The sequence below is a fragment of the Miscanthus floridulus genome, chromosome 3, assembly GCF_019320115.1.
Source record: "Miscanthus floridulus cultivar M001 chromosome 3, ASM1932011v1, whole genome shotgun sequence".
NCBI classification, from domain to species: domain Eukaryota; kingdom Viridiplantae; phylum Streptophyta; class Magnoliopsida; order Poales; family Poaceae; genus Miscanthus; species Miscanthus floridulus.
Window position 1 is genome coordinate 93,539,802 of NC_089582.1, and position 10,627 is coordinate 93,550,428.

The 10,627-nt window shown below is 50.5% G+C and overlaps 1 pseudogene; it reads left to right on the plus strand.

Annotated features, from left to right (window-relative positions):
- LOC136546144 (probable acyl-activating enzyme 17, peroxisomal) overlaps window positions 1-10,210 on the plus strand; it is a 43,379-nt pseudogene extending 33,169 nt beyond the window's left edge.
- Window positions 10,211-10,627: the final 417 nt, after the last annotated feature.

The following is a 10,627-nucleotide window of genomic DNA, read 5'->3' on the forward strand; positions in this document are numbered from 1 at the left end:
TAGTGCAGGCATGAAACTGTCCAGTTTGCATTGTTCCTATGTATATCGCTCCACAATGCCTCTGTTTTTTTATTAAAATTTAGTTTAATGGTATTCTATTTTCATTCATTGCAATCTTGTTCCTACTTATAGTTACCTAATTTCCAGGATGCTAAGGTGACAATGCTTGGACTGGTACCCAGCATCGCTCGTACATGGAAGAATACGTACTGTACAGCTGGACTAGACTGGTCCTCCATCCGGTAATTTTTTAGTTGCTCAACTCTCCAGACCTTTTCTGTCTTAACTTGCATATTACACATCTTGTATGGTATATGGTATGCAGTTTTTATTGGTCATATTCATTATATACAGATGCTTCAGCTCATCCGGGGAGGCATCCAGTGTGGATGATTATTTATGGCTGATGGGAAGAGCTGGCTACAAGCCAGTAATCGAGTACTGTGGAGGCACAGAGATTGGTGGTGGATTTGTTACTGGATCCTTGCTGCAAACTCAAGCATTGTCTGCATTCAGCACACCTGCCATGGGTTGTAACCTGTTTATTCTTGATAGCAGTGGGAATCCTTTGGTAAGCTCATGGAATGATGGACATAGGATTTTTCCTGAATTCACCTTTTGCCTTCTTTTTTAAAAAACAATATATCTTATTTTCATACCAATGCATAGCATGGATTCCTGGGTGTGGAATGTTGGCGCAATTTTGATATCATAGACATCTCTACATTTATGTCAGCGTCAGCATAACATTATGCCTACTGCATTCTTGTGCTGCTTGCAAATTCTGATACACATTATATGTGGATTCTTCTTTGCTAGTCTGTTAACATACACAAGTCTCATAAGAAAATAACTGTGAGAGCTGATGTTAGTGCTTCTCTTCAATCTTTATAGCCACAAGACTATGTGGGTATTGGTGAACTTGCACTTGATCCAATTTTATTTGGATCATCAACAACACTTCTGAATGCTGATCATCAGGAGGTTTACTTCAACGGAATGCCAGAATGGCATGGGAAAGTACGTATGTGTGTTCTTTGCTCCTTGCTAACGTGTAAACGTCGAGCCCCTAAACATTGTAAAAATGCAGATCCTCCGCACGCATGGAGATGAATTTGAGCGTACTTCTGATGGGCGTGCAGATGATACAATGAACCTTGGTGGAATTAAGGTATGCAATGTGTTGTGGAAATATGCAACTACGCAATGCAATGTAGCATTTCCTGATCCAGACATGGAATTTCATCATCACTTTCAGGCTAGTTCCATTGAGATTGAGAGGATCTGCAACAGAGTACATGACGCCATCCTTGAAACAGCAGCTAACGGGGTTCCACCTGTAGGGGGTGGCCTAGAACAACTAAGTGTAGCCATTGTTGGTCCATCACTGCTCTGCACGGGTAAGCAGTAAGCTTACCAACACACACTCACTCACTATAGCTAGAGGTAGAAGAAGAGGTGAACACAAGCACAAAGCACAAGCACCAGCGTTGGTCAGAGCTCTGCTCTTTTGGTTTGTGGCAACTGAACTGTCTGTTTTCATTGCATAGAGGTAGAGTATATACAACTCATGTACCAACTATAAGGTACACATGAGCATGGTTGAGTACAGCCCCAACTATTACTAGTACTAGCAGCACAATTCCTACCTCAGCCCACTACCAAGACATGGCTGATGTATTAGCTACCAACTAATGTACCAGTGGTGACCTATTGCCCTACTAGTATAGCAACTAGGACAGCAGAGAATGACCTATTGCCAAATCTGTTGTGCAGCAAACAAAGAGTGAGAGGTTAGTAGCAGATTATGTCTTACAATTCTTTCCCTAATCCTGCTGCTAACCTAAAGTCTTGACCTCATCCATGCCAATCATCTTCCTCAGTTCCATGAACCGTAGGCGTCCGAGTGATTTGGTGAGGATGTCAGCGAGATGTATGCCGGTCTCGACAAACTCGATAACGATCTGCCCTCCATCGACGTAGTCTCGGAGGAAGTGGAACTTAATATCGATGTGCTTGCTCCGGTCGTGGAGGACAGAATTCTTGGCGAGGGCGATGGCGGGCTGATTGTCCACCATCAGAGCTGGCAGGTGAGCTTCCTCGCTGGTCAGCTCGCCCAGCAGCCAGCACAACCAGACAGCCTGGCACGTCGCCATGGCCGCTACGACGTATTTCGCCTCACACGTCGACAGCGCCATAATCTTCTGCTCCAGCGATTGCCAGGCGATGGGGGTTGCTCCAAGGAAGAAAAGCACACTAGAGGTGCTCCGTCGTCCATCGATGTCGCCCACCATGTCTACGTCGCTGAAAACAGTGAGCTCCGGCTCATCGTCCTTTGCCTTGGGGGGTGCCTCACTGAAGACCGTGAGCCGTAGCCCACCCTTGCCGCCACTCTTGGAGAAGATGATCGCTTGATCGAGCGTCCCCTTGATGTAGCGCAGTAACCTTTTCACCACCGTCCAGTTATCCTCACGTGGTTCCTCCATGAACCAACTAACATACCCGACCGCGAACGCAATGTCTGGCCGAGTATGCGTGAGGTAGCGCAGCCCATCAACGATGCTCCAGTAGCGCATCGCGTCCACCTTCGTCGCCATGCTGTGCTTGGACAGCTTCAGCCGCTCCTCCATTGAAGTTGCGCATGGCTTGCACTCTGCCATGCCGCTGTGCTCCAGCAGCTTCTCCGCATAGGCGCGCTGGCCCAGGGAGATGTGCTCCTTCCCCTGCCTCACCTCAATGCTGAGGTAGTAGGAGAGCGCGCCGAGATCACTCATTTTGAAATGAGCAGCCATCTCGCGCTTGAAGCTGTCAATGTCCTCCGCCCACGCTCCAGTGACGATCAAGTCGTCCACATACATGCCGACGACGAGCTCCTCCATCCCCTGTCGCCGCATGTACAACGCGTGCTCTGTGGCACAGCGAGTGAACCCAAGCTCGCCCAAGGTGGCGTCTAGCTTGGCGTTCCACGCCCGAGGGGCCTGCCGTAGCCCATAGAGCGCCTTGCATAGCTTGAGCACCTTGTGCTCAGCGCCCTTGACGGCGAAGCCTGGAGCTTGCTTGACGAAGACCGTCTCCGCGAGCTCGCTGTTGAGGAACACAGACTTGACGTTGAGGTAGTGGACGCGCCAATCCTTCGCTGCTGCTATGGCCAACAGCAAGCAAATGGACTCCATTCACGCCACTAGGGAAAAGACTTCCTCGAAGTCGATGCCCTCACGCTACACGAAGCCACGGGCGACGAGCCAAGGCTTGTACTTGACAATGGCGCCGCGCTTGTCCCGCCCTACCTTGTAGACCCACTTCAACCCGATCAGCCTGCAGCCCACCGATGGATCCACCAACTCCCATGTCCCATTGTCCTCAGTCGCCCTCATCTCCTCCAACATCGCCTGACGCCAATTTGCGTCGTGTGCAGCCATTGTGAACATCGGCAGCTCCTCTATGCTGATAAGGAGTAGTTCTAGGTCATCTAGAAGCCAGCTAGCCAGCCCAGGAGCTCCCCCTTCGCTGACAAGGTTGTCCACCCACCTGAACCGAACCTTCTCGCCGTCATGGAAAGCATCCACGAACTCATCGATGTTGGTGGGTGGTGATGTGAATTCCAGTGGGGGTGTCCCCTATGCTGCTGTCGTAGGGGATTGTGGTGGAGATGAATGCGCCGCTGCTGGTGGAGACTACTCTCTAGCAGTAGCCTATTCTCCAGTAGCCTGCTCTCCAGCGCCATCATCTCCTCCTCCTTGGATCACCAAGTGCTCGACAACAAATGTGTTGCTAACACCAGCAGCTTCCCCGATGCCTTGATCCTCCCAATCCCAAGCAGCCATCTCGTCGCATACTATATCCCTAGAGACCACCACCCTGCCTCCCTTGGGATCATAGAGCCGATAGGCCTTGCTGCTCTCCTCATAGCCCAACAACACCATGGGCGTGCTTCTGTCCTCCAACTTGCCAAGGTGGGGCTTTGTGTCCTTGACATGGCCAATGTAGCCAAATGTCCTAAGGAAGGACACATTTGCCTTATGTCCATGCCAAGCCTCGAATAGCATGTTGCCCTTTAGGGCCTTGGTGGGCGTGCAGTTGAGGATGAACACCGCCGTGGTCATTGCCTCTCCCCAAAACTCCACCGGCATCTTCTAAGTCTTCATCATCGACCTCGCCATGCCGACCACTGTATGGTTGTGCCTCTCCACCATGCCATTCTGCTGCGACGTGTATGGTGCGCTGTGGGGGTGCACCACACCTTGATTCACGCAGTACGCTACAAACTCTACAGAGGTGAATTCACCGCTGCGATCAGTCCACAGCACGTGCAGCTTCTTGCTGCTCTCTGTCTCCACGCGTGCCTTGAACTTCTTGACCGCTTTTGCTATCTCGATCTTACTGGTCAGAAGCTGTAGCCACATGAATCGGCTGCAGTCATCCACCAGCAAGATGAAGTACTTGCGCCCACCGTGCGTCGCCGGCGTGATCGGCCCATAGAGGTCACCATGGACCAACTTGAGGGCCTTTGCCGCACGATACTTCATCGTCTTCATGAACAGCAGCCTTCTTTACTTCCCGAACAAGTAGCTGTCACATAGCTCGCCTGCGTGCTCGATGTGAGGCAGCCCCCAGACCATCTTTTCCAGCTTGCCGAGGGCGTCGAAGCTAATATGGCCATTGCGGGCAAGCCACAGCCATAGCTCCTATGTGCGCTGCGTAGCCAAGCAGATGGGCTTCTCCACCTTTAAGTCGAGCAGGTATAGCCGGTTCTATGACCTCTTCACCTTAGCAAGAAGTCGTTGCTCCCGGTTCCTAATCCTGAGGACGCCGTCCTTGATCAGCACCTCGTTGCCACGCTCATCCAGCTGGCCAATGCTGATGATGCTTGAACGTAGCTGTAGGATGTAATATACATATGTCAGTGCATGGTGCTCGCCAATCTGGTATCTGAAGATGATGGTGTCGCGCCCTCGGATCGCCGCCCTTGAGATGTCACCGAACATCACCGTGCCGGTTACGTTGCCGTTGAGCTCGGAGAAGGCTGCCTTGGAGCCCGTCATGTGGTTGCTGGCGCTGAAGTCTAGGTACCACCGCTGCTCCTGCTCGCCGCCCACATGTTTGAGGTGGACTTGGACGCACGGTTCATCGAGGTTGACAGCCTTTAGAGCCTTCTTGTGCTCCTCTACCACCATCACTTCTCCCTTCTCCTTGACCTCAATGTCGTGCAGTGCACAGAATGTCACCATCAGGAGAGTTGCCTCATCATCATCATTAGCCTATGCCAAATGAGCCTCAGCCTTCTTCTCCTGATTGTGATTTGGGTACTCCTTTGCCCAATGGCATGTCTTCCCGCAGCGCCGGTAGGCGTTGGGGTCGACCTTCTTCTTCTTCTCCGAAGAAGCCTTGCTGCGACGCTTGCCATCACCACCGTGGCTAGAGGAGGCTTCCCTGGACTTCTTCTCCTTCATCCGGGCAGCCCACTCCTCCTCTATTAGCAGTAGCTTGCCGTTGTCCATTGTTGTTGTGGCCTGCTCCATGCGCTCGTTCACCACCCGTAGATGGTCTATCACATCCTCAATGGTGAGGGTGGATAGGTCTAGCATCGTTTCTATGGAGAGAGCAATCTAGATGTACTTCATCGACATAGAGTGGAGGTACTTGGAGACTACCTCTTTTTCGTCAATGGCGACACCGTGGCTCCCTAGCCTGCTGATGAGCAACTACATGCAGAGGGAGAAGTCCTCCACCGACTTACCATCCTTGAACTTGAGGTTGGTGTACTCCTGCTTCAGCAGCTGGGCCGTCGTCTTCTTTGTGTGATCAAAGCTGACGCACATCGCTACAATGGCCTCCCATGCTTCCTTAGTAGACTTCTTCGCCCCCAATGGCTCCCGATACTCCGCAGACACAGCAGCGAGGATGACCTCCAGCGCTGACATGTCATCTTCTTCTACGTCGGTGCCCTTATCGATGGCATTCTAGAGCCGTCAGGCTCTGAGCTTGACCTTCATGGTCACCGCCCACTCGCCATAGTTGGTGCGAGTCAGCTGTGGCCAAGTAGTGCCGCTGACCTCCCACACCGTGCGAATGATGATGTCGGTGTAGAAAGTGATCAACACGTAAATATTTATAGTTTTGTCATACGTTGTGATCGGATGTGGCCTAGCACTCAATGACACAGGGTTTATACTGGTTCAGGCAACATGCCCTACGTCCAGTTTGAGTCGGTCGGTGACTTTATTCCTGAGTCCAGGTGCTCGAAGTTTGTTGTGGGGTTACAAATGAGAGGGAGTAAGATGGAGGGTGCAAGAGGTCCGGTCGGACTCTGAACCGAAGGGCCGAGAGAGATGGGAGCTCCTACGTGCGCTAAGTGTTTGAGCGTATGCTCTGTTGGAATCGTTCGAATCATAGGTTGTTTGAATCATTCGTGAATTGATCCTGGTGGTCAAATCGTCCTCCCCTTTTTGGAGAGAGCGCATCCCCTTTTATAGATGAAAGGGGTGGCTTTACAAGAGACAGTGTGAGAGAAAGAGAGTGTGTGTGTTTTCTAGTCTTATTGCCCACGTCGTCGGGTATAAGGCGGTTTGTCGGCGCCCACAACACTATTGATATCCGAATACATGTGGTAGGCTCCATCGTGATCTTCCGGTATGACCAATGTCGGTGCCTACCATAATATAGGATAAATGTCGGCGCCCACAACATTGTTGGTGTTCTGACATGTCTGGAAGGTTACGGTGCATCCTTCTGACACGGCCTAACAGTACTGTCCTGTAGGTGCGTAGGGTACGGTCCTTGATATTGCGGTTGATTAGAGCGCCCTGTCTTACTTGCTCTGTCCATTTCCTAGGTCTTCACCGAGCGGGCGTCCCCGGTCGGTTGTTCCTAAGTCGACTCCAGCCTCCTGGTCGAAGAAGAGCTAAGCAGAGGATTGGTGTACTCCCGGTTGGAGAAGCGAGTCAGAGTCGGAGGCGAGCGTCGTTTCTTCTCAGCCAAGCCTTCCGATCGGAGAGGCGGGCCGGAGTCGGAGGTGAGCTGGCTAGGCCTTCCAGTCGGAGAGGCGGGCCAGAGTTGGAAGCGAGCGTCGGAGTCGGAGGCGAGCGTCGTCCCTTCTCGGCCAAGCCTTCCGGTCGGAGAGGCGGGTCGGAGTTGGAGGCGAGCTGGCCAGGCCTTCTAGTCGAAGAGGTGGTGAAAGCTCTAGTTTGGTTTTGGTGAATTGATGAAACCCTAAGTGCTAACCTAGTTCATCAAGTGATCATGAGATAGATAGCACACTTCAAGTAGAGAAGCAAATGAAGATCATAACATGACAATGGTGATAGCATGGAGATGATCAAGGGCTTAAACTTGAAGAGAAGAAAGAGAAAAACAAAAAGCTCAAGGCAAAGGTATAACTTGTAGGAGCTATTTTGTTTTGGTGATCAAGACACTTAGCGAGTGTGATCACATTTAGGTTAGATAGCCGTACTATTAAGAGGGGTAAAACTCGTATTGAAATGCAATTTATCAAAGTGCCACTAGATGCTCTAACTCATTGCATATGCATTTAGGATCTAGTGGAGTGCTAACACCCTTGATAATATTTGTGAAAATATGCTAACACATGTGCACAAGGTGTTTGCAGGGTTGAGATGGGTTTAGGTCCCTCTCTCCTTCCCGTCGAGCTTGCTCGGTGGGATTCGGCGCTTTCGAGAAAATGAAATACCTATTTTCTATTGCGCCAGATGCAAATTCTTGGTGGTTGGCACATTGAAGCAAGGGTGGAGAAGATAGAAGTGAGAACAGAGCTGATGCCAGCGTCGGTCCAGTGACCGGACACTGAATCCAGAAGCACCGAACGCTGACTGCCTACGTCCGGTCGCGTTGACTATCGGTACAGTGGCTAGGGTTTACCACCGGACGCTGGGTTGTGTCCGGTCGAGGAAAACCAGGTTTCGACCCTTACTGTACTCGACCGGACGCTGGGGTTCTAGCGTCCGGTCAGTTTTAACTGGAGCGTCCGGTCAGCGTCATAGCCGTTGGAATCTGACGAACAGCGTTTGAAGGCGATGACACGTGGCGTCCATCTGTGGACGGACGCTGAGTCCAGGGTCCGGTCAAGTGGACCGGAGCGTCCGGTTAGAGCGCAGAGTACCCAGTGAAGGGGTACAACGGCTCTATTTCGTGGGGGCTTCTATTTAAGCCCCATGGCCGGCTGTGGCTCATATCTTTGGTCATTTTCATTGACATAGCAACCTTGTGAGCCTAGCCAAAGTCCTCCCACTCATCTACATCATTGATTCATCATCATAGTGAGATTGGGAGTGATCCAAGTGCATTGCTTGAGTGATTGCATCTAGAGGCACTTGGTGTTCGTGTTTCGCTGCGGATTTCGCTTGTTACTCTTGGTGGTTGCCACCACCTAGACGGCTTGGAGCAGCGAGGATCGTCGAGCGGAGGTGGTGATTGTCGCCGGCTCCGATCGTGGTGATTGTGAGGGGTTCTTGACCTTTCCCCGGCGGAGAGCCAAAAGGTACTTTAGTGAATTGCTTGTGGCTTGTGTGATCCTCATCTTGTGTTGGTTGTGCGGCACCCTATTGAGGGTTTGGCGTGTGAAGCCAATTAGCGCGTGAACCTCCAAGTGAGTGAATCGCCACAACGAGGAGTAGCTTGCCGGCAAGCAAGTGAACCTCGGTAAAAATCATTGTGTTTATCATTGATTCCGAGGTGATTGGTCTTCATTGTTATTCATCCTTGTGATTGATTGGTTCACTCCTCTACACGGCGGTATAACTATCTTGATCACTCTCTTTACATTATTGCAAACTAGTTGACAATCTCTTTAGTGTAACTAGTTGTGAGAGCTTGCTTGCTTGGTTGGTGTGGCTCTTTAGTTGGCCTTTGAGAGCACACTAACATAGGGTAGTGTCATTGCTCTTGTGTGAATTGACACTATCTAAACTAGAATTGTGGTAGGTGGCTTGCATTTTGAGTAGGCTAGCGCAATATTTGCTTCGCCTCATAATTGTCTAACCATTTGGTTAAGTGTTGTTGTAGAATTTTTTATTAGGCTATTCACCCCCCCTCTAGCCATTAGGACCTTTCAGGTGGGCCGAAGTCAGAGACGAGCGTTGGTCCTCTTTGGCCAGGCCTTCCGATCGGATAGGCGAGCCGGAGTCGGAGGCGAACATTGGTCCTCCTTGGCTAGGCCTTCTGGTCGGAGACTGGATCGTCCCTGGCCTGTCGTTAGGTTTTTGGGTCGGCCCAAGAGTTACGCATCGTTCGTAACGTCGTCTGCTTGGCCAATCTTTTGCTGGGAAGCAGGTCCATGAGGGACCCCGGGTTTATGAACTCGACAGATGACCTCCTGTCATGGCTGGGCAGCCCTAGCAGCACTGCCGCCTCCCGCAGCTCCGCTGCTATCGTCTGTCTCCAAGCTAGGTGCCATCGCTGGCGATTAGTCCAGCGATGCATGTGAACCTATACGGCTCCGATGCCACTTGTTGGTCCCTCACTGTCCTACACAGGTAAACAGTAAGCTTACCAGCACACACACTCACTCACTATGGCTAGAGGTATAAGAAGGGGTGAGCACAGGTACACACACAGCACAAGCACCAGCGTTGGCCAGAGGTCTGCTCTTTTGGTTTGTGGCAATTGAACTGTCTATTTTCATTGCATAGAGGTAGAGTATATATAACTCATGTACCAACTATAAGATACACATGAGCATGGCTGAGTACCGCCCTAACTACTCCTAGTACTAGCAGTACAATTCCAACCTTAGCCCACTACCAAGACATAGCTGATGTATTAGCTACCAACTAATATACCAGTGGTGACCTATTGCCCTACTACTACAACAACTAGGACGGTAAAGAATCACCTATTGCCAAATATGTTGTGCAGCAAAAAAGAGTGAGAGGTCAGCCGCGGATTATGTCTTACAGCCGTCGTGTTGAAAGACCAGAGCTCACAAGTAGAGGACTTAACCAGCTGAAACTAGCGTTCAACGCGGCTCTGAAGAAACTGAACCCTCTCGGGTTCATTGTTCCTGTAAAACTGTCCAGGTTTTGATTTGGCAACCCACAGAAATCCTCTAAGAACTCCATTGCTCCCACTATGTCTGCAGGTTTCCTCCGTCGTCGTGGTCCCGTCTCTCCCTAGAACCGCCTCTAACAAGGTCATGAGGAGAGTCCTGCGCAAGGAGTTCAGCCAGGCAGCCCAGGCAAAGCATTCGAAGATATAGATAGCTAGAAATAATTAATGTTTCTGCTGCAAATGCACCTACAGAAAGAGTTAAACAGCAAACTGTGCATATCGTCATTCATAGGCCCTTCAAAATCCTGTTGTCTACCTCGATCCAAAGAGGAGAAATGAGATGTACTTAGATTTCGGGAAACAAACGAGCTGTATTTCCTGCCAACGTGCAGCACTCACTTGATGTTTGCTCACAGTCACAGATGGGGCACTAAGTAAACATTAATGCAATCACCTGCATTAAATCAAACTCTGTTCTGGCTGAATTGTCGTGAGAGAAAAATATTGTTCCGACTAAAAAAACAAGCTGAATAGTGTGGATTATAAGGTAAGACGAATAAGACCTCTGAAGAGTTTCCGAGGTTCTGCTAGTTTTTGTCCTAGACATATGAGTATCCGACCATAT